Source organism: Sapajus apella, unplaced genomic scaffold (assembly GCF_009761245.1).
Source record: "Sapajus apella isolate SASKATOON/1434 unplaced genomic scaffold, GSC_monkey_1.0 scaffold1, whole genome shotgun sequence".
Taxonomy (NCBI): Eukaryota; Metazoa; Chordata; class Mammalia; order Primates; family Cebidae; genus Sapajus; species Sapajus apella.
In genome coordinates this window covers 19,217,575-19,243,866 of record NW_022436941.1, presented here as the reverse complement: position 1 = coordinate 19,243,866, position 26,292 = coordinate 19,217,575, and the positions used below count along the sequence as shown (strand labels likewise).

General features: G+C 35.0%; 1 long non-coding RNA gene across 1 annotated transcript; it reads left to right on the top strand.

Moving 5' to 3' along the window:
• The first annotated feature begins 1,265 nt into the window (after positions 1-1,265).
• On the top strand, positions 1,266-26,064 carry LOC116544693. The gene is made up of 3 exons (XR_004266005.1): positions 1,266-1,385; positions 19,106-19,111; positions 26,053-26,064. It is a non-coding gene; the product is annotated as an uncharacterized LOC116544693 (long non-coding RNA).
• Positions 26,065-26,292: the final 228 nt, after the last annotated feature.

The following is a 26,292-nucleotide window of genomic DNA, read 5'->3' as shown; positions in this document are numbered from 1 at the left end:
ATAACTTAAAGTCTTGGGATGGGTCGTCTGACTTAATCTCCCTTTTAACACACAGCTCCTAACACATAGTCCATAGTCACTCTTAGAACTTTTATCTTCTTATTAATTTGAAATGTCAGTAGGATCTAGATATACTTTATGTAAACCTAATCTAAAATATTTGTATTTTTTATTAGGTGGACAATCTCATTTAGTATGTCTAGCAAATGCTATTAGATAGTATAAATGAAGCATGCAGAGATACTTCTGTATGTGTGCTGGATGAGGTCTTACTGGAAAACTGACTTACAAAGTAATTGAGATAAATAATCTAAAGGACTTACTTGATTACAGCACGCCACAGTATGTGGTAAAAACAAATATTTATAAAAACCCCACATATTAACTTCTTTTTAATGCTAAGGACATGATGTCAGTCTATGTGGCAGAGTATCAGAGAAAAATCCAAAAGGATTTTCTTTGTAAATATTACGGCAAAGAAGGATGACATTATGCAAGTACACTGTCATGTTGTATGACATTCATAATCTTTACTTAGAAAGATTGTATTAAAATTCAGGAAAGATTTTCAGATATTAATTTTAGTTTCAAAAAGAAAATAAATATGCAATAAAGGCAGTATCCAAAACTAGTATCATTTCCCATACATTAAATCTGTATTTCAGAAGACATTCAGAGAATATTTCTTAATGAAATATTTCATTTGAAATTTTGCATAGCTTAACTACAGCAGAAACAATTTAAAAAATTAAAATAGTTCAAGAAGTAGATGCAGATGATTTGATAGTAGCTATTATGTTATAAATAAAATTGTGCACATATACTGGATTGCATAAATTGTTATCTAAATTATTTTAAAGTGGAGCTTTTTCTATCCTTATAGACAAGTTTTTGTACAAAAGCAGATGATCATTTGGAATGATAATGTCCTGAAGAATCACCGAGAGTTGGGTTGTGTGGTTGATGGTCCAATTACTAGGTGCGTGGGTGGGTGTGTTTTCTGCTAGATCCGCTGGTGAGTGGGGCTGCCTTTGGTGCCAAAGTCCAGCAGGGCTGGAACCAGATCACAGGGCTGCTTCAAGGTCTACAGTCAGTCAGCAAATGGAGGGCCTGTTACCAGGGGCAAGGATGAGTGTGGTGCCCACCGATTAAAACATAACTAAATTCTATTTCAAAGTGAGTTAAAGGACCTGAATCAACAGTTCTCAAAATAAAAAAAAATTAAAATGGTCAACCTGTATATTCAAAAATGCTCTAAGTCACTAATTATCAGTGAAATGCAAATAAATACCACAGTGTGATATCACCTCACACCTGTTACAATGGCATTTATTAAAAAGGTGAAAGATAATCATTGGCTAGGATGTGGAGAACAGATAATTCTTGTACACTTGATAGGAATGTAAATTGAAACAGCCATTAGAAAACAGTATGGACTTTTCTCAAAATATTAAAAATATAACTATCATATTATCCAGCAATCCAACTTCTGGTTATGTATCTAAGGAATATAAAATCAGTATCTCAAAGAGATATCTGCATGGTCATGTCCATTGCAGCATTATTCACAATAAGCAAGGTATGAAAACAAGCTATGTGTGTATTGATGGATGGATGGAAAAATAAAATGTAATATAGAGAATTATCATATCATCCAGCAATCCAACCTCTAGTTAGGTATCTAAAAGAATATAAAATTAATATCTCAAAGAGATATCTGAATGCTCATATCTATTGCAGCATTATTCACAATAAGCAGGGTATGGAAAACAAGTTAAATGTCTACTGATGGATGGAAGGAAAAATAAACTATATATATAGTCATCCATGTTCATCCATCTTGGGGATAATGGCAGAATTTTCTTATTTTTATGGCTGAATAATATCTCATTATATATATTAGGTTGGTGTAAAAGTAATTGTGTTTTTGCCACATATATATATATATATGTATATATATATATAATATATATATCTTTATGTATATACTTAGATATTATTCAGCCATAAAAATAAGAAAATCCTGCCATTATCCCTAGATGGGTAAACCTGGAGGATATTATGTGAAATTTATTAAGCCAGGCACAAAAAGACAAATCTTGTATTAATATTATCTCACATGTATATGGAATCTAAAAAACTACAACTTACACAAAATAGAGTGTAAACAGGCAGTTGTCTGGGCTGAAGTGTGGAAGAAATGGGGAGATATTAGTCAAAGGGTGCAAAAGTTCATTTTTATGAGATGAGTAAGTTCTGGAGCTCTAACATAGGCCATGGTAACAGTAGTTAATACTGTATTGTATTTTTGAAATTAGCGAAGAGAATTGATCATAAGCGTTCTCTGCACACACACAAGAATTGTAACTATGCATGTAATGAGTATGTTATTAGGTTGATTTTGGTAATCATTCCATAATGTAGACATATACCAAAACATCACATTGTACACCTTAATTGTATGAAAATTTTGTTTGTCAAGTATAGCTCAAAAAAGCTGAGCAAAAACTAGGAAAAAAGAATCATGACTAGCATTGTGTATGCAAATTTTCAATTCTAGATTCCTAGAATAAACATCTTGAGCTCAGATATTTATTTTTTTAAGTAATTTATTAGAATAATGTGGTTTTCATTATCACTAATTGATCTAGATTGAAATGAAGGGCATAGAGAAAAGAAAGAATGAATATTAACAAACATTTTTGTATTTTTAGAAGAAAGTTTAGTTATGAAAACTTAAAATTCATTACTTAAGAACGAATTAATGTTTAAATAAATTATGAATCAAATATGTTTCTGATATATTTGTTACCCCCCCAAAAAAATGGTATTCAATAGTTGCTATGTGTAAAATTCAGATAATTACTTGAGTATTAGTGAGTTCTAGTTTAAAACATAAGTTCAAGTAGTTGGAGCAAAAATTAGCGCATATGTTTTGCATTTGACTTGGAAGATTTCTTGGCTCCAAATGTATTTTGCAAACTATGCTCAGGTAGATATTTCTCTTTATACATTTTAAAACTGATGACCTCTTATGTAATTCTTAATAGGTTTCAAAATATTGCAAATTACATAAGCACAAAAAAGCTTGCCTAAGCAGAGCTTGTTTGTTATTTTTTTCTTAGACAACATTGTCTATCTTCTAGCATCTAGTTATTCATTGCAATGCTCAAACAAATTATAAAGTCATTCTGGTAGATAGATAGGGTCCTTATTGCATATAAAAATATTCATTGTTAATTTAGAATAGTCTTAAACACTAATATTAATAGAATACATAAATATTATTATCCTTACACTATTCTATATGGTCACAGTGATTCTAAAACTATTGTGAGACCATTTAATAAATAATTAGTATAGAATTTTTCAAAAACAACATCTGGCAATTTATTGAGTGAATTTCAATGTTTCTCTGTTAAAAGAACGTTATTGTTAACTATAAAAGACTGAATTTAAACATTTTCTGACAGATTAGTGGAAAATTGCAGTAAAGATTAAATATTATTTTGGAATAAAATAATTTAGTAATGATTGTTTACTTTTTCTTGAATGCTTAATATTCATCACTTCCTATATTTAACATTTGACAATTGCTTATTTGGGGAGTATAATAAATCAGTCACATAATTACCCATAATGAAATGCTCTAACTTTTTAATCACTTGATTTTTTTCCAATATATTACCTAATAAATTAGAGCTGTTCAAAATGCAAATGTCTCTAGGGTTTCTTTATTAGAAATCAAGCTGCCTCCTATGGCGGCTAGGATTTTTTCTAGTTCCATACATATTGTTTATTCCTATCCCAAATTATAAAGGATGAATAATAGATATTTTAAGGTTGAGAATTTAGCCCAACTAGTCGCTTCTTCTTTTCTCATTTTCACAGGCAGAGTTATATTAAATTTGTCTTGTTATCTGTCTTGCCTCTCAGTAAGAATGCAAAAGAACAAAGGGACACTTCATCCTAAGAAGAGAGACAATCACATTGGTATTTTTTATGAAATATTGCTCAAACTGTAGCATAGAGGACGAAAAGAAGACTGTTTGGGAGACCCTCCCCCATCCATTAATAATATTAATTTAGAGAATTCTGGTGAGATATCAAGCACATTATAAAGTTGTATCTCTTATTGCCCAAGTTAGGAGTTACTAATAAAGTTGTATCTCTTATTGCTCAAGTTAGGAGTTACTAAACTAGAAAACTAAATTCTATAAACTAGTAGATGCTTATTTTTACATTTACTATTTTCAAATATATATTTTGAGGGAGGGCTTCTGAAGTTATAATACTTTAGTCAAAATGAATAGCTTTCTTGTAAGCAGGATAAACTTCATTGCAGCAGGGGCAAATGATAGTCTGGTGTTAATTGGCCCCATCGTATCATACCATATAAGATATTAGCCACTCTGAATGATACTGAGGAAACAAAAAACACATTACATTTCCACAGATGATCGTAGCTTCCTTTATCATTTTTATAGCTTATAATATCTTAGTATTTGATGATTACAATTCACATGTCTTTCACAAGTATCAAATATTCCTTTAGTCATTGCTTTGTGATGACTTACCACTTAGATATTGCCCAGGAATAAAACTACAGATGTACAGTTGAAATGTCAGCTACGTCTTCTTCATCCTGGAGAGATTTAAAGAAGGAATTTCACAGGTTTGAAATATATTTGATAGTTGCAATTGTCTGGTGTTTTCCAAGATACCTTGTGATTTTGTAGGGTGCTTAATGTAATAGTCTTCAATACAATGCTATAATGTGCCACTCATTGTATAGTGTAGAGCAAATTTTCATCATTCATTTGCTGGTTGCATAATTGATATCACTTGGTAATACTTCAGTGCTTACACTGAGCTTACATTCCCTTTTATGATCTTTGATAGGCAGAAACAGATTTTACACAGAAAGAAATAGCCAAAACAGTCAATCAACAGCTTTGTTCATATATTATTAACTAAAATCATTTTTCTTTAAAATTAATATGTTTGAGGTAATATAATCATCATGATTGCTGGCTTGTTAAGGTACAATTGATGTTGCATATGTGTTATTTAAAAAATATTTTACCTAAACCCAGTCCTTTGAGAAATAAAAATGGAAGTTCATAATTTCTCCATAAAGGAATGCAGCTTGATGGTGAGGGTTTTGTAGAGCCCTTGGGGAAAAACAGCTGCAGAACAGAGAATGTATGGATTTGCCAACAGTGCTGATGGCACTCCTAATAATAACTGCTGAAGTTGAGAACATAATTTTTTGTAGCACTAATTCTAACAATTATGCATTTTTTTCTGGCACTGTTCAGCAACCCAAATTTAAAACCTTAATTACATTAACAAGGCACAATGTAGCCAAGAGTTACTTATAAATGAAATAGTGGATTCTGCCCTAATTGAGTTATTTTCCTGATTAAATACCTGTTTTGCTTTCCATTGGTTCCTGAATAAAATATTAACTCCTTAGCTCGGTACTCAATGTGCACATCTCCATCCCCCTATACAAACACTCTCATAGCAATGATTATTTTCCATTGTGCTTGCCACCCTCCAAGTGAATGGAGCTACCTTCAACTTCGTGAAGAACCTGCTTTATCTAGCTTCTATGCCTTTACTCATGTTTTTTTCTCTCTCTGTAACCTCCACATCTCATATATTATCATGACATCATAATTGATTTTATAAGATATAATCTCCACTCCTCTGAAAGTTTTTAGGATAATTATTTTAATTCGAGGCTGATATGTTTCCAGACCTGCAGAGCCACCACTAGGTATAGTTACATTACTAGGCCATGTTCCAACTTATTTTACAAGTGACTAAACATAGGCTTAGTGTGATTTCATTATTTGTCAAGCACACTGTGGTTTCATAGCATGTCGAACTAGTGGAGCTTGAATCACATTTCTCAGAATTTTCTCAACTGTGTTAAGAGTTGAGAATGAGTGTCAAGATAAATTTGTGGTAATAGGAACCACTTTATGTTCCTGTCATATACAGCTAACCAACCAGATAAAATATATAAAACAAAATTTTTTCAGATTTTGAATAACAGACTTTGTGAGACATTGGATGCTGAGAGAAATTAAACATGAGGTGAACTCCACAGTTTCCCCAGCTGACCTTCTGTGGAGAGTTTCAGGCTGTAGCCCAGAGAGAGGGGACTCAGTGCTTTGCAGTCTTCTTGAGCTGAGGTCATGGAGGTGAAAATCAGGGGATTTGAGGCATCTATAATTTGCAGGATGGAGCACCAGACAAAATGACAGTTGCACAGAACAGGGAGAGAGAACTCTGGAGACGTGCAAAGTGTTCCGCTTGTGTCTTCAACATAGTGATGGTCAGTGTGTTTGCGTAAATTAATTCCATAAAGCAGAGAAGAGAACCACCAGAAAGAGTTGATGGAACAGTCCACACAGCTCATACAAAGCTGATTATATTTTCTTGTTTCCATTAGCCAAAGTGAAAAAAAAAGCTAACTTCCTAATATTTGGGATAGCACATTCAGAAGGCCATTGTTTCACCAATAGGACAGAATTGACTCTATATTAAAAGGTGCTTTAATTTACCTTTGAAATTAAGCCTTAAAAGATTCAACTTTTTAAAAAATAAGTTAATTTCATTCTAGACCAAAGCTCAGGAACATTTTGAAGTATTATATATGTCCAATTCTCAGTAAGGTAAATAGTAGAGAATGTTCCCCTACAAAACTCATATGTTGAAACCTAACACCCAATGTGAAAATATTTGGAGGTGAGGACTTCGGGACATGAACAGAAATAGTGCTCCTATAAAAGAGACCACAGGGAGCTCTCTTGCCCTCTTCTACTATGTGAGGACACATCAAAGACACCATTTATTAATCTGGAGGTGGTCCCTCACTAGACACTAAATCTGCTGGCACTTTGATCTTAAACTTCCCATTCTCAGAACTTCGATAAATATATATTGTGTGTATAGTTTACACAATGTATGGCATTTTGTTTTAACAGCTCAAAGATACTTAGTAAATTTACAGTATCTGTTATACAATAAAAACCACACATGAAAAAGACTGTAAAATACAACCCATAATGAGGGGAAGATTTGATAAATAGAAACTGACCCAAAAATAACTCAGAGTAATAGAGGACTAATTTGTAGAAGTAGAATTAAACTCTTTAAAAAGTCATCATAACTACTACAGTCTATATTTTCTAAAAATGTAGAAGAAAGCTTGAGCATATTAAAGAAACATGTAAATGTCTTCTACATAAAATGATCCAACTTGAAATTATAGAAATGAAAATTTATAGACTGGGAAAAAATACACTGGCTAGGTTAAAGAACAGATGACGTGCTGAAAAGAAGAAGATTCGTGAACTTGAAGACATAGCAACTGAAAATACCCAGAAATAAACACTGAGAATGGAAAAACACTAAAAAATATGAGCAGAGTATAGTTGTATATATGAACATAACTAATTTGATTCTACTCCCTTCAAAACGTGGCATTTAATTCTCCCCTTAAGTGTGGGCTGTACTTTCAATGACTTGCCCCTAATGGTTAGCATGTGACAGAAGTTATGGCACATGATTTCCAAGATTAGACCATAAAAGTCATTATGTGGCTTTTGTCACTGGATCTGTTTATGTGATGGATTATATTTTATTGATATGTTGAACCAACCTTGCATCCCAGGGATGAAGCTGACTTGATCGTGGTGGGTAAGTTTGTGATGTGCTGCTGAATTTGTTTTGCCAGTATTTTATTGAGGATTTTCACATCAATATTCATCAGGGATATTGGCCTGAAATTTTCATTTTTGGTTGTGTCTCTGCCAGGTTTTGGTATCAGGATGATGCTGGCCTCATAAAATGAGTTAGGGAGGATTCCCTCTTTTTCCATTGTTTGGAATACTTTCAGAGGAAATGTTACCAGCTCCTCTTTGTACCTTTTATAGAATTTGGCTGTGAATCCATCTGTTTCTGGACATTTTTTGATTGGTAGGCTATTAATTACCCACTGAATATCAGAATTTGTTATTGGTCTGTTCAGGGATTTGAATTATTCCTGGTTTAGTCTTAGGAGGGTATATATTTAGGAATTTATCCATTTCTTCTAGATTTTCTAGTTTATTTGCGTACATATGTCTGTAGTATTCTCTGATGGTAGTTTGTATTCTGTAAAATCAGTGATCATATCCCCTTTATCTTTTTTTATTGTATCTATTTGATTATTATCTCTTCTTTATTACTCTGGCTATCTCAACAGATGCAGGAAAAGCCTTTATCAAAATTCAACACTCCTTCATACTAAAAATTATCAATAAACTAGGTATTGATGGAAAATATCTCAAAATAATAAGAACTATTTATGGCCAACCCACAGCCAATATTATACTGAATGGGCAAAAACTGGAAGCATTCCCTTTGAAAACAAGCACAAGACAAGAATGCCCTCTCTCACCACTCCTATTCAACATGGTATTGAATGTTCTGGCTAGGGCAATCAGGCAAGAAAAAGAAACAAAGTATATTCAAATCTGAAAAGAGAAAGTCAAATTGTTTCTGTTTGCAGATGACATGATTCTAAAATGTAGAAGAAACTTGAGCATATTAAAGAGATATGTAAATGTCTTCTACATAAAATAATCCAACTTGAAATTAGAAGACCCCATTGTCTCATCCCGAAATCTCCTTAGTTGATAAGCAACTTCAGGAAAGTCTCAGGATACAAAATCAATGTGCAAAAATTGCAAGCATTTCTATACACCAATAACAGACAAACATAGAGCCAAATCATGAGGGAACTCCCATTCAGAATTGCTACAAAGAGAATTAGATACTTAGGACTACAACTTACAGGGATGTGAAGAACTTCTTCAAGGAGAACTACAAACCATTGTTCAAGGAAATAAGAGAGCACATAAACAAATGCAAAAGCATTACATGCTCATGAGTAGGAAGAATCAATATCATGAAAATGGTCATACTGTCCAAAGTAATTTACAGATTCAATACTATCCTCATCAAGCTACAATTGACTTTCTTCACAGAATTAGAAAAAAACTACTTTAAATTTCATATGGAATCAAACAAGAGCCCACATAGCAAAGGCAATCCTAAGCAAAAAGAGCAAAGCTGGAGGCATCATGCTACTTGACTTCAAACTATAGTACAAGTCTACAGTAACCAAAACATCATGGTACTGGTACCAAAACAGATATATAGATCAATGGAACAAAACAGATGCCTCGGAGGCAACGCCACACATCTGCAACCATCTGATCTTTGACAAACATGACAAAAACAAGCAGTAGGGAAAGGATTCCCTATTTAATGAATGTTCTTAGGAAAACTGGCTAGACGTATGCAGAAAACTGAAACTGGAACCCTTCCTTACACCTTATACAAAAATTAACTCAAGATGGATTAAAGATTTAAATTTAAGGCCTAATACCATAAAAACACTAGAAGAAAACCCAGACAATACCATTCAGAACATAGGCATTGGCAAAGACTTCATGGCTAAAACACCAAAAGTAATGGCAACAAAAGTCAGAACTGACAAATGGGATCTAATTAAACTAAAAAGCCTCTACACAGCAACAGAAACTACTATCGGAGTGAAAAGGCAACCTAAAGAATCAGAGAAAATGTTTGCAATCTATCCATCTCACAAAGGGCTACCATTCAGAATCTACAAATGACTTTAACAAATGTACAAGAAAACCAACCCCATCAAAAAGTGGGTGAAGGATATGAACAGACGCTTCTCAAAAGAAGACATTTATGTGCCAACAAATATATGAAAAAAAAGCTCATCATCACTGGTCGTTAGAGAAATGCAAATCAAAACCAAAATTAAATACCATCTCAAGCCAGTTAGAATGGCAATTATTAAACAGTCCGGAAAAAACAGATGGTGGAGAGGATTTAGAGAAATAGAAACACATTTGCACTGTTGGTGGGAGTGTCAATTAGTTCAACCATTGTGGAAGACAGTGTGGTGACTCCTCATGGATCTAGAAACAGAAATACCATTTGACCTAGCAATCGCATTACTGGCTTTATACCCAAAGGATTATAAATAATTCCACTATAAAGACACATGTGCATATTTGTTTATTGTGGCACTATTCATAATAACAAAGAGTTGGAACCAACCCAAATACCCATCAGTGATAGACTGGTTAAAGAAATGTGGCATATATACACCATGGAATACTGTGCAGCCATGAAAAAGGATGAGTTTATGTCCTTTGCAGGGAAATGAATGAACCTGGAAACCATAATTCTATGCAAACTAACACAAACATAAAACCAAACACTGCATGTTCTCACTCATAAATGGGAGTTGAACAATGAGAACACATGGACACAGGGAGGGGAGAACCTTACACTGGAGTTTGTTGGGGGGTGGCAGTCTGGGGAGGGATAGCATTAGGAGAAATACCTAATGTAGATGACTGGGTGAAGGATGCAGCAAAACACCATGACACGTGTATACCTATGTAACAAACCTGCACGTTCTGCACATTTACCCCAGAAATTAAAGTATAATTTTAAAAAAGGAATGATATTATGATTTCTTCATTGATCTTATTCCTCTGTTTCTTTCCCTGAGGGAAACTAGCTACCTTGTGATAAAGACACTAAAATTAGCCCAATGGGAAGGTACTGACAGTGAAGAAATAAGGCCTTCTAACACTAAAAGACAGCACTTGCCAGGTATATAAGTAAGTCACCTTGGAAGCACATCATTCAACCCTAGTTAACTTTTGTAATGACAGAAGCTAAACTAACATCTTCTCTGTAACCCCCTGAACCAGAACTACCCAGCGAAGCTGCTTCCAGATTCCTGACTTCCAGGCAATTTAAAAATGTTAACTATTTAGGCACTGGATATTTTTGTCTTACTGTAAATATCCTCTAGCCTTTTACTGAGATGCAGATAAAAAAGAAAAACAATTCCGCTCAGCACCAGGGCTTGCTATTTTTCACTGTAATGGCAATGCCCTTTTGAGTTTTGCACCAAATGCCCTATCGATTATGAGCTTTCTGATGGGAAAAGGCACCATTTCCAAGCTTGTTTGAGCTCCAAAACTGTTCTGTGTAATATTTTCAGATGGTTCTTACACCAGCTTTTGGTGGTTTCCTTATATGCATGCCCTGTTCGATATTTCACTAAATGTTGGAGGGGGAAACCCTGTACATTTTTTGTGTTATCTTTCTGTGTTTTTCTCTTTATGATACTTTCTCCCGTTAACTCTAGCCACCAACTTGACTTCTTCAAGTTCTCATCTCTGCCTTTTAAACCAAGAAATCCTCTGAAGCATGCCTGAGTTTCCCTTACCTATACTGTGTACACCCATTGAAAGCATACCTTTGAGCCAGCAATTCAATTCTTGGGTATAAACCCAATGGAAATACACCAATATATTTATTACTTGATTTATGCTTGAATGTCCAGATCAGTGCTATATATAATAGCTCCACATTATTATCAATATTTTAGTGAGTAACAAATTATATTGAAGTCACATAGTAAAAAATTAAACAAGAATGGGAAACAATGATCAAAGAATGATCTCTACATAGAACAATACAGATGAGTTTCACAATCTAATGTAGACAATAGGAGCCAGACACAATTCAGTACACAGAGTATGATTTAATTTATGTAAAGTTCAAAATTATGTAAACCTAGTGTATGTTATTAAAAGTCAACATAATAGTTATAATTTGGGGGTGTGGTAATAGAGTAAGTGGGTGGCAACATGAGATGGTCTTCTGAGAGTCTAATAATATTTTGTTTCTTGACCTGATTGCTGATTACATGATGTGTTTAGTTTCTCAGTATTCATTGATGTAGTTTCTCAGTATTCATTGATGTGTTTAATTTCTTAGTATTCATTTTTCTATATGCATATTACTCTTAAATTTTAAAAAGGTACAAAATGTTAAAAAGAAACATAAATTGATTAGAAAGGTGGATCATAAATAGTAGAATCTAGAATTCAGAATAGGTATGAAAATGAATGGGTAGATAAATGAATGCGTAAAACACAAAAGCGATAAATAGAATGCCATAAATTGAAGATTATGATTAACTACATCTTACCTAAAAATACTTAGGCTATATGTTTAGTTTTTTTAAAAATGTATAACACAGAGAAGAAAGCAGAAAAATTTCTAAAATAGAGTTCAAAAATTAGTTCATGACTATCAGTGAAAATTATTGCAGACATTTTATTTTATATAAAAATTTACTCAGATAAGTCTTAGCACAAGGTTTCCAGGAAGGAGGCGGTGAGATAAGTGGTTTATTAGGGAGATGCAGAAACCACCAGCAAGGGAGTGTGGATATGAGGCAGGGAAAGGAAAGAAGCTCATAAAGGAATATTATTCACCCAACACTCTGCATTAATAGAGCTCAGTCTCTTGGCTAACTCTGGGAAAAGAGTAGAACATGTTTCAAGTTTATCATACCTGGGAGTGAGACATCCAGTATGTTTACATGTCAAGTCCCATCCAGCATTTGTTGACGTCTGCTCTGGGAAATATTCTCCAATACTTCCCATATAGCATACAGGAAGAATACTCTTCTGTGAGGGAAAGCCTTTAGAAAAAAACAAAGTCACTGGTGCCTGGTTATAAAACTATATGCAATAAAATATTAAGGCCCAAATGATATGACCAGGATACTGAAAGGGTCTCTAAGAAATAAAAGAGAGGCTATAAGTATGTATAAATTAACATTATAGTATAGTCATTATGGTATTTTAATAAAGATACTAATATTAATTTTAATTTAATTCAATAAAAATAAAATTAAATGAATAGGAAGGAATTGCAAACATTTAGGCAACTGTTTCTTCACCTTGAGTGTTATGAATTCTGAAAAGATATCTCTAATGTTAAGGGGAAAGGTTTAAAATATAACAGCAAGTATGTGGTATTTCCTGGTTTTATATTTCACTTTCCACATTCCATTACCTGCTAGCAGAGAAATTTGAGAATATTAGTCTTTTTACAAGTATATTACTACTTATTATGACATGTTTTGTAAAGCATTATCATATCTAGCTTCACTTTTTTTTTTTTTTTACACTAATTTTAGGTTCAGGGTATCATATCCCTTCTGATTTGTGTGAGATGATTTCTCACTGGGGTTTTCATTTGCATTTTTCTAATGATTAGTGATGTTGAGCATTTTTTCAACTAATTGTTGGATGTGTGCATGTCTTCTTTTGAGAAGCATCTGTTCATGCCCTTTGTCCAGTTTATAATGGGGTTGGTTTTTCCTTATGAATTTAAGTTCCTTAGAGAATCTAGATATTAGTAGTTTGTCAGATGTATAGTTTGCAAATATTTTCTCCCATTCTGTATGTTGTCTGTTTATTTTATTGATAGTTTCTTTTGCTCTACAGAAGCTCTTTAATTTAATTAGGTATGTTCCACTTCTCTATTTTTCTCTTTGCTGCAATTGCTTTTGGCATCTTTGTCATGAAATCTTTGCTAGGTTCTAGGCCCAGAATGGTATTTCCTAGGTTATCTTCCAGGTTTTTTATAGCTTTAGGTTTTATATTTATGCCTTAATCCACCTGGAGTTGATTTTTGCACATTGTATAAGGAAAGGGTCTAGGTTTTCTCTACTACATATGGTTAGCTAATTATTTCAGCACCATTTTTTGTACAGGGAGTCTTTTCCCCCATTTCTTCTTTTTGTTGTTTTTGTCAACTTTGTTAAACAGCAAATAGTTCGTGGTGTGCAGCATTATTTCTAGAGTCCCTATTCTATATCATTGGCCTACGTGTCTGTTTTTGTACCATGCTATTTTGCTTGCTATAGCTTTGTAGTATAGTTTCAGGTAGAGTAATGTGATGCCTCCAGCTTTGTTCTTTTTGCCTGGAGTTAGCTTGGCTATTTGGGCTCCTTCTTGGTTCCTTGTGAATTTTTAAATAGAATTTTCTAATGCCATGAAAAACTTTATTGGTAGTTCAATAAGAATAGCATTGAATTTGTAAATTGCTATGGGGAGTTTGTCTATTTTAACAATATTAATTCTTTCAATCTGTGAGCATGGAATGTTTTTCCATTTGTTTGTGTTATCACTGATTTATTTGAGCAGTGTTTTGTAATTCTTGTTATACAGACATTTCACCTTCATGGCTAGCTGTATTCCTGAACAATTTATTCTTTTTGTGGCTATTGTGAATGGAATTGTATTGTTGATTTAGCTCTCACCTTGGAGGTTGTTGGTGTATGGAGGTTGTTGGTGTATGGGAATGCTGCTGATTTTTGTACCTTGAATTTGTATCCTGAAATTTTGCTAGTTTGTCAGATCAAGGAGCTTTTGGGCAAATACTATGGGCTTTTCTAGGTATAAAGTCTATCTTTTCCTCTGCAAATGGTTGACTTTGTCTTCCTAGTTTGATGCCTTTGATTTTTTTTACTTGCCTTATGGCTCTGATCAAGACTTCAAGTACTATGTTGAATAGGATTGGTGAGAAAAGTCATCCTTATCTTGTTCTGATTCTCAAAAGGAATATTTCCAGTGTTTGCTTATTCAGTATGATGTTGGTTGTGGGTTTGTCATAGATGGTTCTTATTTTATTGAAGTGTGTTCCTTCAATGCTTGGTTTGTTGAGAGTTGTTATTATGAAGAGATTTTGAGTTTTATCAAAATCCTTTTCTACATCTATTAAGATAATCACATGAGTCTTGTTTTTAGTTCTGTTTATGTAATTAATCACATTTATTAATTTGTATATATTGAATGAAGCTTCAATCCCAGAAATAAAACCTACTTGATTGTGATGGAGCACCTTTTTGATATGCTGCTGGATTTGTTTTGTGGTGCAATTTATTAATTTGTAATTACTATATTTTGTTAACTGAGATAAGTTAAAAATATGAATTAATTTGTATAAGTTAGGGAAGGCATTTTTTAAAAAAGTGCCATATTTGCTGAAGTAAAAAACTGTAATTCACAATGGTATATTTAATTATTGAATTTATCCTTCACTTTTTATTAATACATACAGTATTCTTGGTGAACTGGAGGATGCTTTTAAATTAAAAATGAATTAATAATACTAATTTCAAAGAATGTTTGTCTTAGACAAGTAGTTCTGAGGAAAGAGACCCAAGCGTCTAAGATCACCTCCCCCTTGACTTCCATACTCCATTTCAATAGAAGAAAAGGCAGATAGCAGGCATGATATGGGGGAATCTTTCCAGAAGGCATTGTTTTTACTTAAACAAGATGAAACCCCCACCCTGCTCCTGCTCCATGGACCAAGACCCTTTCACATGTAATTTATAAAACTGAAAACCCAAGACCCTTTCACATGTAATTCCTACAACTGTATACCCAAGACCCTTTCACATGTAATTTCTAAGGCTGTAAACCCAAGACCCTTTCACATGTAATATCTAGAGCTATAAGCCTATGTAAAGGCAGAGCTTCTCTTTGTTAGAGGAGCTTGGCTGTTAGACAACTATGTCATCTTGCTCCCAGCCTAATAAATCACGTTTTCCTTCCTAATTCAGTGTCCCGGGGGTCTGTTTCTTGCAGCCGCTCCTGCTTCAATTTCATCTTCCTGTTTGACATAGACCTTGTTATTTAAAAATGTGTATTAAAATAAAACAGGAAACTGCTGAGAGATTATCTAAATCCTTTGAAAATGTAGTTTTATTAAATTGTATTTACACATCATTCTAATGTATTCATTTTTTTAGAAAAAAAATCCAAGTGGCAAGATATTTTTATGCAATATTTCCTCTGAGGAGTCACTGCAAACCATATAGTTAGCCTATAAGCAGACAGGGAGGGTTTCCAGAGATTATAGGCCTTTACTGAACCAGAGCTATCAGCCTGTTTTAGAGCCTATGCCCTGCAGGCTATTTTTCCCCAAACACTGTGTGGAATGTGATCACTTTGTTGGTTGGAACCATCTTCTGACAGACCCTGGCAACTTATAGATGGAGCCAAGTGAACTTTCCTCATTACCATCCTAAAGTCTCCAGGCCCAGAAAAGCTACAGCTTCAGTATCATGACATGTAACCTATGAGTTGGCATAATTGCTCACTGTGTTTTGCACTACTGAAACCCTTCCTTTACATGTGATGATGCATCCTCTCCCCTGTCTCCCCTCTCATAAAACTCTCTTGTCATTTTCCCTCAGAAAGACACTGCTTCGGAGAATAGTTCCTGTGTCCTCCTAACTTGTGCCAGGTAATAAAACTTCTATTGATCAAACCCTGCCTTCTCATGAAGAGTCATTTGTTACCAGGCAAATAAACCCCACTTTTTGGGGGTTAATAAATCAAACATCTCAAACTATAGTACTTATGTAAATTATGTCTCCTTAACTTATTATAGCACTGATGGAGCTACTTTAGCATAATTCAGAAATTATATATTGAAATTCTTCTATTAGAATATTTTAGTAAGTCAATTTTAGGTATTAAGCTGTATGTAGGTATTTATTTAAAAATAGGGTGGGCATGTCCTTAATATATAAATTTACATTAATTTTTTCTTATCCTAGGTAATTTAAATCACAATTTTCTCAGTTCCATATCTCAACTTAAAGACTATTTTAATTTAAAATTATGTTAATTCATTATTTCCATTTTTGCTATTATATTATAAAATAACATTAAGTAGCTTATGTTATCAAATTAATGTCTTTTGTGTTATCTTATTTCTCTTGTATTTAATATGGTAATTACTTTAAAACCTGATTATGTGTTTTGTTTTCTTGGGAAATCATAAAAGCTGTATCTATGTGCATTTACTTTATAATAAATAGAGATACAAAACACAAGCACATATAAGAATAACTACAGAATGACATATGCATGAAGTTTTCTTTCAGTATATAATTTTAACATTTCATATCTTATACCCTACTGATTTTAACAAGTGGGCACCAGTAATTAGAGCATATGGACTATTCTGATTGGTGAGGTCACTTTGGCTGCTATAGATACTGTGCTGGCCTGTATGTATTTTGAATATCAACTCTTCATATGATATATAGTAAATCCAAAAAGACATAACTGCTTAACCATATATATATCACAGTAGATATCCAGTCTCTAGTTAACATTTATTGAGTGCTAGTACACAACAGAAATGGTGGTAAGTGCTTTTCATTCATTAGTTTATTCCATCTTACAACTCCATGAGGTACTTAGGAAACTTTCAAGGGAAAATGGAAGCCCCAGAGATTAAACTGTGCAGAACTAGATAGATAATAAGCAGGGGGTTGAAATTCTACCATTGTTTAATACCAAAACTCGTATGGTTTTAAATGCAAACTATCAAACAATAGACCATATTCATTGAATAACTGCATCCTCTTCCATGATTAGGAATCTGACTGACTAATTGGGAAGTTTCAGCAATAGCTGCTGGAACTCTAACTCAGTTGCCACTTCTGAGACAGGATGCAGGCATGAATTGACTATTATAGCAGCTTGCATGAGAACTACATAGGTGCTGTAATATACATCAGCAAATTCAACGTATCATACATGAGACAGCCATGAAGCCAATGACTATGCACCACGACTATTTGCACTGGACCTTAAAAGACCAGTAAAAATATTCCAGGAGGGTGAAGCCAGGAGGGGATCATAGACTGAGGAAACCATGTTTACAACAGTAAAAAAAAGAAAGGCATAAAAATTATGTGTAGCTTATTTTGTAGAAGCATAAATAGATTGGGTCAATAATAGCTGGGGGCAATGCACAGATTTGGAATGGCACTTTATAGTACTTTGCTTTTGTTTTAGGAGAAATTAGAAGCAGGTAAAGTCTTTAAAAGTAAAAAATAGGCTGGGTGCAGTGGCCCACTCCTGTAATCCCAGAACTTTGGGAGGCTGAGATGGCCGGATCACAAGGTCAGGGTTTCCAGACCTGACTGACTAACATGGTGAAATCTCATATCTACTAAATATGCAAAAATTATCTGGGTATGGTGGCTCACTCCTGTAATCCCAGCTACTCAGGAGGATGAGGCAGGAGAATCATTTGAACTCAGGAGGCAGAGGTTGCAATGACCCGAGATCATGCCGCTGCACTCCAGCCTGGGGGACAGAATGAGATTCTGTCAAAAAAAAGAAGTAAAAAATAAAAATATGCCAAATCCTGCTATAAAAACTCAATTAGGATGATATTAGAGATCAAAAGAGTTTTAAGTAAATTTTAATATTCTTCCTAACTTGTAGGTTTACTCAATATAGCATGTATATGTATAGTAAATGAGCTCTGGAAAGAGAATCATAAGCCAATTAGAAAACTTCCTTAGAAAAATAAATTTGGAATTATTAAATTATACTCATTCTTATGGTTTACTGAAAAATGCTTAGACTTTATTAACTGTTGTGCAGTTTGAATCTTCATGTTGATAATATAACATGCAGCATGTTTTATAATTATTTACCCAGAGAAATACATTCCTTACAGCATTTGGGGACCAGTATTTCATGAAACAGACTTTTGGATATATTGATCTAAGTCATTGATTTTCACAATTATTTACAGACTCCTTGAAAAAATGTATTAAAAATTTGGGGGCCGGGCGCGGTGGCTCACGCCTGTAATCCCAGCACTTTGGGAGGCCGAGGTGGGTGGATCATGAGGTCAAGAGATCGAGACCATCCTGGTCAACATGGTGAAACCCCATCTCTACTAAAACTACAAAAAATTAGCTGGGCGTGGTGGCGCGTGCCTGTAATCCCAGTTACTCAGGAGGCTGAGGCAGGAGAATTGCCTGAACCCAGGAGGCGGAGGTTGCGGTGAGCCGAGATCTTGCCATTGCACTCCAGCCTGGGTAACAAGAGCGAAACTCCACCTCCCCAAAAAAAAAAAAAAAAAAAAAAAAAAAAAAGAAAATTTGGGTTAGGTCACCATTTAATTTATCTTTGGATATTTTATTTCACTTTTAATGTACTTTTCTTGTAGATTTACAAAACTGAGCAGTTCTTAATGTAAGGTGGCAGCTGGAAGGAAAAGATAGCATTTATAGATTATTTTTCAAAACATCTTTTATCCGTTTACTTAACACCTCTCCACAACAAACATCTTTTGGTAGGAAATAGTAAAAATTTATAAAATTGGCAAAATTTGCTTTCCCTTCTTACTGTTACCTAGTAGGATAAAAAAAAAAAAAAAACAGTTAAGAGAAAGGTTTAAATGGCTGCAAGCTACAAAAATTAAACAAATGAAATAAATGTTTTGAAAACAAATATCAGCTGAGACTTGATCCTAATGATTTCAAACTATTAGGAATACTAATTTAAATTTATTTTTAAACAAATAGAATTGGTATTTTAGCAGCTATCAGAAGAAAAGTTGCAGTAGACAATCAGGGACATTTTACTCAAGGCTATGGCAGTAGGGTAGAGTCAGTCTGAGCTCACCTCCAATTCAAAGAAAACACTGGAGGTTTCAAAAAGGTGCATTGAGAAAATCATGGGCCTTTTTTTTTTTGGATAATTTGCTGTGCCCCCTACCCCCTTTAAAATAAAGTAATCTTTAATATATATATTAAGATACAATAATGTGTGTGTATCTATATACATACATACATATATATATACACACACACACACATGATTGTATTTTAGGCTTTAGGGTACATGTGAATAACATACAGGATTGTTGCATGGGTATATATATATACAGGGCAATGTGGTTTGCTGCCTCCATCCCCATCACATGTATCTGGCATTTCTCCCCATGTTATCCCTCCCCAACTCCCTACCCCGCACTGTTCCTCCCTTAGTCCCCCCCAACAGACCTCAGTGTGTGATGATGCTCCCCTCCCTGTGTCCATGTGTTCTCATTGTTCAACACCCACCTATGAGTGAGAACATGCGGTGTTTGATTTTCTGTTCTTGTGTCAGCTTGCTGAGAATCATGGTTTCCAGGTTCATCCAAGTCCCCACAAAGGACACAAACTCATCGCTTTTTATGGCTGCATAGTATTCCATGGTGTATATATGCCATATTTCCCCGGTCCAGTCTATCATCTATGGGCATTTGTGTTAGTTCTGAATCTTTGCTATTGTAAACAGTGCTGCAGTGAACCTTAGTGTACATGTGTCCTTATAACAGAATGATTTATAATCCTTTGAATATATACCCAGTAATGAGATTGCTTGGTCAAATGGAATTTCTGTTTCTAGATCCTTGAGGAATTGCCACACTGACTTCCACATGGTTGAACTAATTTACACTCACACCAACAGTGTAAAAGTGTTCCTATTTCTCCACATCCTCTCCAGCATCTGTTGTCTCCAGATTTTTAATGATCGCCATTCTAACTGGCATGAGATGATGACATGGGTTGCTGTACAACTCGAAGCAAGGCATCCTACAGAAGTTATCCCTTCCCAGATAGTGGAAGTTGTTGATGCTTACATCATCCTCTGATGATTACATTTTGAGGAAATGACTTTCAGATCCTTGAGAAACAATCCTGGCTTGTAAAACTAGCAAGAAAGCTTTCAAAAAATTTACATCTCAAAGAAGCAGAGAAGTGATTTATAATTAAAGGGTATATATTTTTTTCAGGAGGAGTTCTTTTCTTTTAGGGGGGATGCTCTAAAAAGAGAGAGTTCTAGGACCAAAACTCAGGAAAACACCTGCCTAAGCTTTTGTCAAACTGAGGAGAACATGAAGTCTATCTTGGGAAGAGATAACCAGAAGGGATGGATGTGAAATTATTTGGACATTTCCTCTCTCTCTCTTTATCTTTCTCTCTATATATATACACACACACACACATATATATATATATACACACACACATATATATATATTATATATATATACATATATATGTTATATATATATTAACACACAAACATATATATATATATAATATGTATATATATATTTATTTTACTTTAAGTTCTGGGGTACATGTGCAGATCTTGCAGGATTGTTACATAGGTATACACATGCCATGGTGGTTTGCTGACTCCATTCCCCTGTTACCTACATTGGCATTTCTCCTAATGTTATCCCTCCCCAATCTCCCAACCTCTTACTATCCCTCCCCTAACCCCCTACCCCCAACAGACCCCAGTGTGTGATGTTCTCCTCCCTGTGTCCATGTGTTCTCATTGTTCGACACCCACTTATGAGTTAGAACATGCAGTGTTTGGTTTGGTGCTCTTGTGTCAGCTTACTGAGAATGATAGTTTCCAGATTCATCCATGTCCCTGCAAAGGACATGAACTCATCCTTTTTTATGGCCCCATAGTATTCCATGATGTATATGTGCCACATTTTCTTTATCCAGTCTGTCATTGATGGGCATTTGGGTTGGTTCCAAGTCTTTGCTATTGTGAATAGTGCCGCAATAAACATATGTGTGCATGTGTATTTATAGTAGAATGATTTATAGTCCTTTGGTTATATACCCAGAAATGGGATTGCTGGGTCAAATGGTATCTCTGGTTCTACATCCTTGAGGAATCACCACACTATCTTCCACAATGGTTGAACTAATTTACACTCCCACCAGCAGTGTAAAAATGTTTCTATTTCTCCACATCCTCTCCAGCATCTTTTGTTTCTTGACTTTTTAATGATCACTCTTTTAAATGGCATGAAGTGGTATCTCAATGTGATTTTAATTTGCATTTCTCTAATGACCAGTGATGATGAGCTTTTTTCATATGTTTGTTGGCTGTTTTTCATATGTTTGAAATGTGTCTGTTCATATGTTTTACCCACTTTTTGATGAGGTTGTCTTTTTTTTTTTCCTGTATATTTGTTTTAGTTCTTTATAGATTCTGGATATTAGCCCTTTGTCAGATGGGTAGCTTGCAAAAAAATTTTCCCATTCTGTTGGTTGTCAGTTCACTCTAATGATTGTTTCTTTCGCTATGAAGAAGCTCTTAAGTTTAATTAGATCCCATTTGTCTATTTTGGATTTTTTTGCCATTGCTTTTGGAGTTTTAGTCATGAAATCCTTGCCTATGCCTATGTCCTGAATGGTATTGCCTAGGTTTTTTCTAGGGTTTTTATGCTCTTAGGTCTTATGTTTAAACCTTTAATCCATCTGGAGTTTATTTTTGTATAAGGTGTTAAAGAAGAGATCTAGTTTCAGCTCTCTGCACATGGCTAGCCAGTTTTCTCAACACCATTTATTAAATAGAGAATCTTTTCCCCATTGCTTGTTTTTGACCCATTTGTCAAAGATCAGATGGTTGTAGATGTCTAACATTACTCCCAAGGCCTCTGTTCTGTTCCATTGGTCTATATCTCTGTACTCTGTTCTGTTCCATTGGTCTATATCTCTGTTGTGGTACCAGTACCATACTGTTTTGATTAGTGTAGCATTATAGTACTATTTGAAATCAGGTAGTGTGATACCTCCAGCCTTGTTCTTTTTTCTTAGGATTGTCTTGGCTATGTGGGCTCTTTTTTGGTTTCATATGACGTTTAAGGTGGTTTTTCCAGTTCTGTGAAGGTCAATGGTAGTTTGATGGGAATAATATTGAATCTATAAATTACTTTGGGCAGTATGGCCATTTTCATGATATTGATTCTTCCTAACCATGAGCATGGAATGTTTTTTGATCTGTTTGTGTCCTCTCTTATTTCCTTGAGCAGTGGTTTATAGTTCTTTGAAGAGGTCTTTCACATCCTCTGTTAGTTTTATCCCTAGGTATTTTATTCTCTTTGTAGCAATTGTGAATGGGAGTTCACTCATGATTTGGCTCTTTGTTTGTCTGGCATTGGTGTATAGGAATGCAATCTTAAGCTTAAAGATACGCATTGCTAGATATACTGATAGGTAGAACATATCTTATCAGGGACTAAAGTAAATCAGCTTACTGTCTCTTTGTTTCCAAAATAGTCTGTTTACTACAAATAAGAGCAAAAAGTGACAGATTTTTATACCCTTCCTTTGAAATCATTCTCTGAAAACAGTTTTTTAAATGTTAAGAATCATCGTAATCCTAAAATTCCCATTAGGAATGAGAAATTGACACATACTAAATACGTACAACTCTGCTGTGTGAATCAGCCATATTGGCCGTAAAACCAAATTTTCCATTCCCCTCTTTGAAGGGAGAGCAACTTTGGTTTACACCAGAGATTTATCTCTTCCCAGTTTGCAAACTGATATCACCAGTAAACCTCTCCTTTATACTCTTTAGCCAATCCGTTGGTCTTCAAACAGCCAGGACTCTCAATGATTATTCCCTATTGTTCTCAATGTGATGTCTCTGGTGAAGTGCAATTTGTGATTCTTTTTCCATACAATTATTTTAGAAAATTAGGAATGTATTATTTATGTATTACAGAATTGTGAGGTAGTTGTTTTGATTTTTTTTTTTTTAATGCTTAGTTCTCTTTAGGACTCAGAGAGAAGATAGATATCCATGATAGAATGGATATTGTATTGATCATCATTCTCAGCATCCTATATTTTGTCTCTCCTTGAAGCTTTGTGAGTGTGTTAATGCTTGTGGCATCTGGCTAACTCTTCATTGAAGATGAGTTCTTTCCAAGTGATAGGGTTTGGCTCTGTGTCCCCATGCAAATCTCATCTTGAATTGTACTCCCATAATTCCCACATGTTGTAGGAGGGAACTGGTGGGATAAAATTGAAATCATTGGAGCAGTTCCTCATACTGTTCTCATGGTAGTGAAGAATAAGTCTCAAGAGATCTGATGGTTTTATTAGGTGTTTCCACTTTCGCATCTTCCTCATTTCCTCTTCCCACCATCATGTAAGAATGGCCTTTCACCTCCCACCATGATTCTGAGACCTCTGCAACCATGTGGAACTGTATGTCCAATTAAGTCTCTTTTCCTTTCCAGTCTCAGGTATGTCTTTATCAGCAGCATGAAAATGAACCAATACAATAAACTCGTACCAATAGAGTGAGTCATTGCTGAAAAGATACCTGAAAATGTGGAAGTGACTTTGGAACTGATAATAGTCAGAAGTTGGAACAGCTGGGAGGTCTCAGAATAACATAGAAAAATGTGGCAAAGTTTGGAACCTCCTAAAGATTTGCTGAATGGCTTTGACAAAATGTTGATAGTGACATGGACAATAAGGTCTAGGCTGAAGCAGTCTCAAATGGAGATGAAGTACTTGTTGGGAACTGGAGTGAAGGTAACTCTTGTTATGTTTTAACAAAGGGACTGGTAACATTTTGACCGTGTCCTAGATATTTGTGAAACTTTGAACTTCAAGAAGATAATTTAGGGTATCTGGGAGAAGAAATTTCTAAGCAGCAAAGCATTCAAGAAATAACTTGGGTGCTCTTAAAAGCATTCAGTTTTAAAAGGGAAACAGAGGATTAAAGTTTGAAAAAATTGTAGCCTGTAAATGCAATCAAAAAGAAAATCCTATTTTCCGAGGAGAAATTCAAGCTGGCTGTAGAAATTTGCATAAGTAATGAGGAGGCAAATGTTAATCCTCTAAACAATGAGGAAAATGTCTCCAGGGCATTTCAGATGTCTTCATGGCAGCTCCTCTCATCACAGGCCCAGACACATGGGAGGAAAATGTGGTTTCCTAGGCAGGGCTCAGGGTCCCTGAGCTGTGTGCAGCCTAGGGGTTTGGTGCCTTTGTGTCCCAGTCACTCCTGCTCTGGCTAAAAGGAGCCAACGTAGAGTTCAGGCCATGGCTTCAGATGATTCAAGCTCCAAGCCTTGGCAGCTTCCACTTGGTGTTGAGCCTGCCAGTGCACAGAAGTCTAGGACTGGGAACCTCTGCATAGATTTCAGAAGATGTATGGAATTGCTTGAATGCCTAGGAAGATGTTTGCTGCAGGGTGAGGCTCTCATGGAGAATCTCTGCTAGGACAATGCAGAAGGGAAATGTGGGATTGGAGCCCCCACGCAGAGTCCCTACTCGGGCACCACGTAGCAAACCTGTGAGAAGAGGACCACCATCCTTAAGACCCCAGAATGGTAGATCCCCTGACAGCTTTCACTGTGCACCTGGAAAGGCTGTAGACACTCAATGCCAGCCCTTGAAAGCAGCCAGGAGGAAGGCTGTACTATGAAAAGCCACAGGGTGGAGCTGCCCAAGACCAGGGGAACCCACCTCTTGCATCAGAGTGACCTGGATATGAGACACGGAGTCAAAAGAGATCATTTTGGAGCTTTAAGATTTGACTGTCCTGCTGGATTTCAGACTTGTATGGATCCTACAACCCCTTTGTTTTGGCCAATTTCTCCCATTTGGAATGGCTATATTTACCAAATACCTGTACCTCCATTGTATCCAGAAAGTAACTAGCTCCCTTTATATTTTACAGGCTCATAGATTGAAGGGACTTGCCTTGTCTCAGGTGTGACTTGGGTTAATGCTGAAATGAGTTAACACTTTGGGGGACTGTTGGGAAGGCATGATTTGTTTTAAAATGTGAGGACATGAGATTTGGAGGGACCAGGAGCAGAATGATATGGTTGAGCTTTGCGTCCGCACCCAAATCTTGTCTTGAATTGTACTCTCATGATTCCCATGTGTTGTGGGAGGTAATTTGAATCATGGGGATGGTTTCCCTCATACTGTTCTCATTGTGGTGAATAAGTCTCAGGAGATCTGATGATTTTATCAGGGATTTCCGTTTTGCACCTTCCTCATTTTCTCTTGCCACCACCATGTAAAAATTACCTTTTGCCTCCTGCCATTACTATGAGGCCTCCCCAGCAATGTGGAACTATAACTCAAATTAAACCTTTTTTTCTTCCCAGTCTTGAGTAATTCTTTATCAGCAGCATGAAAAATGACTAATACAACAATTTTTTATTTCTTTATAATTAACTGTGATAGTTTCTTCATTTTTAATGTGGCTTCTTATACAGAAACTTTAGAAAAAACACAATATTTAAATAGAAATTCATGTCATGGAGGTAAGATAGTGAAGTTTTCATGTCTAAGAATACCAACTTCTATTTTTACTGTGTAACCTAGTAGCCATAGAAAACTACTTGATTACTGTGAGACTGTTCAATCATCTGTAAAATACAGTTAGTAATAACTTCTTGAAAAAGTTGTTGCAGGAGTTGAACATTATAATAATTATGAGTATGTTTGCTGTTGTGCTCGGGACATAGTGAGCATTTACTGCATTGTTATGTTCTCCCATTATTCTGACTCTCAAAAATTAAGGTTATTTGCAAATCAGACACATGTCAAAATAAGACAACTAGGAAAATTTAAATAAAAATAAACTTACCAAATTTAGGTTATTTTCTTCTATTTAGCCCCTCCCATAGTTACATTTTGAATAA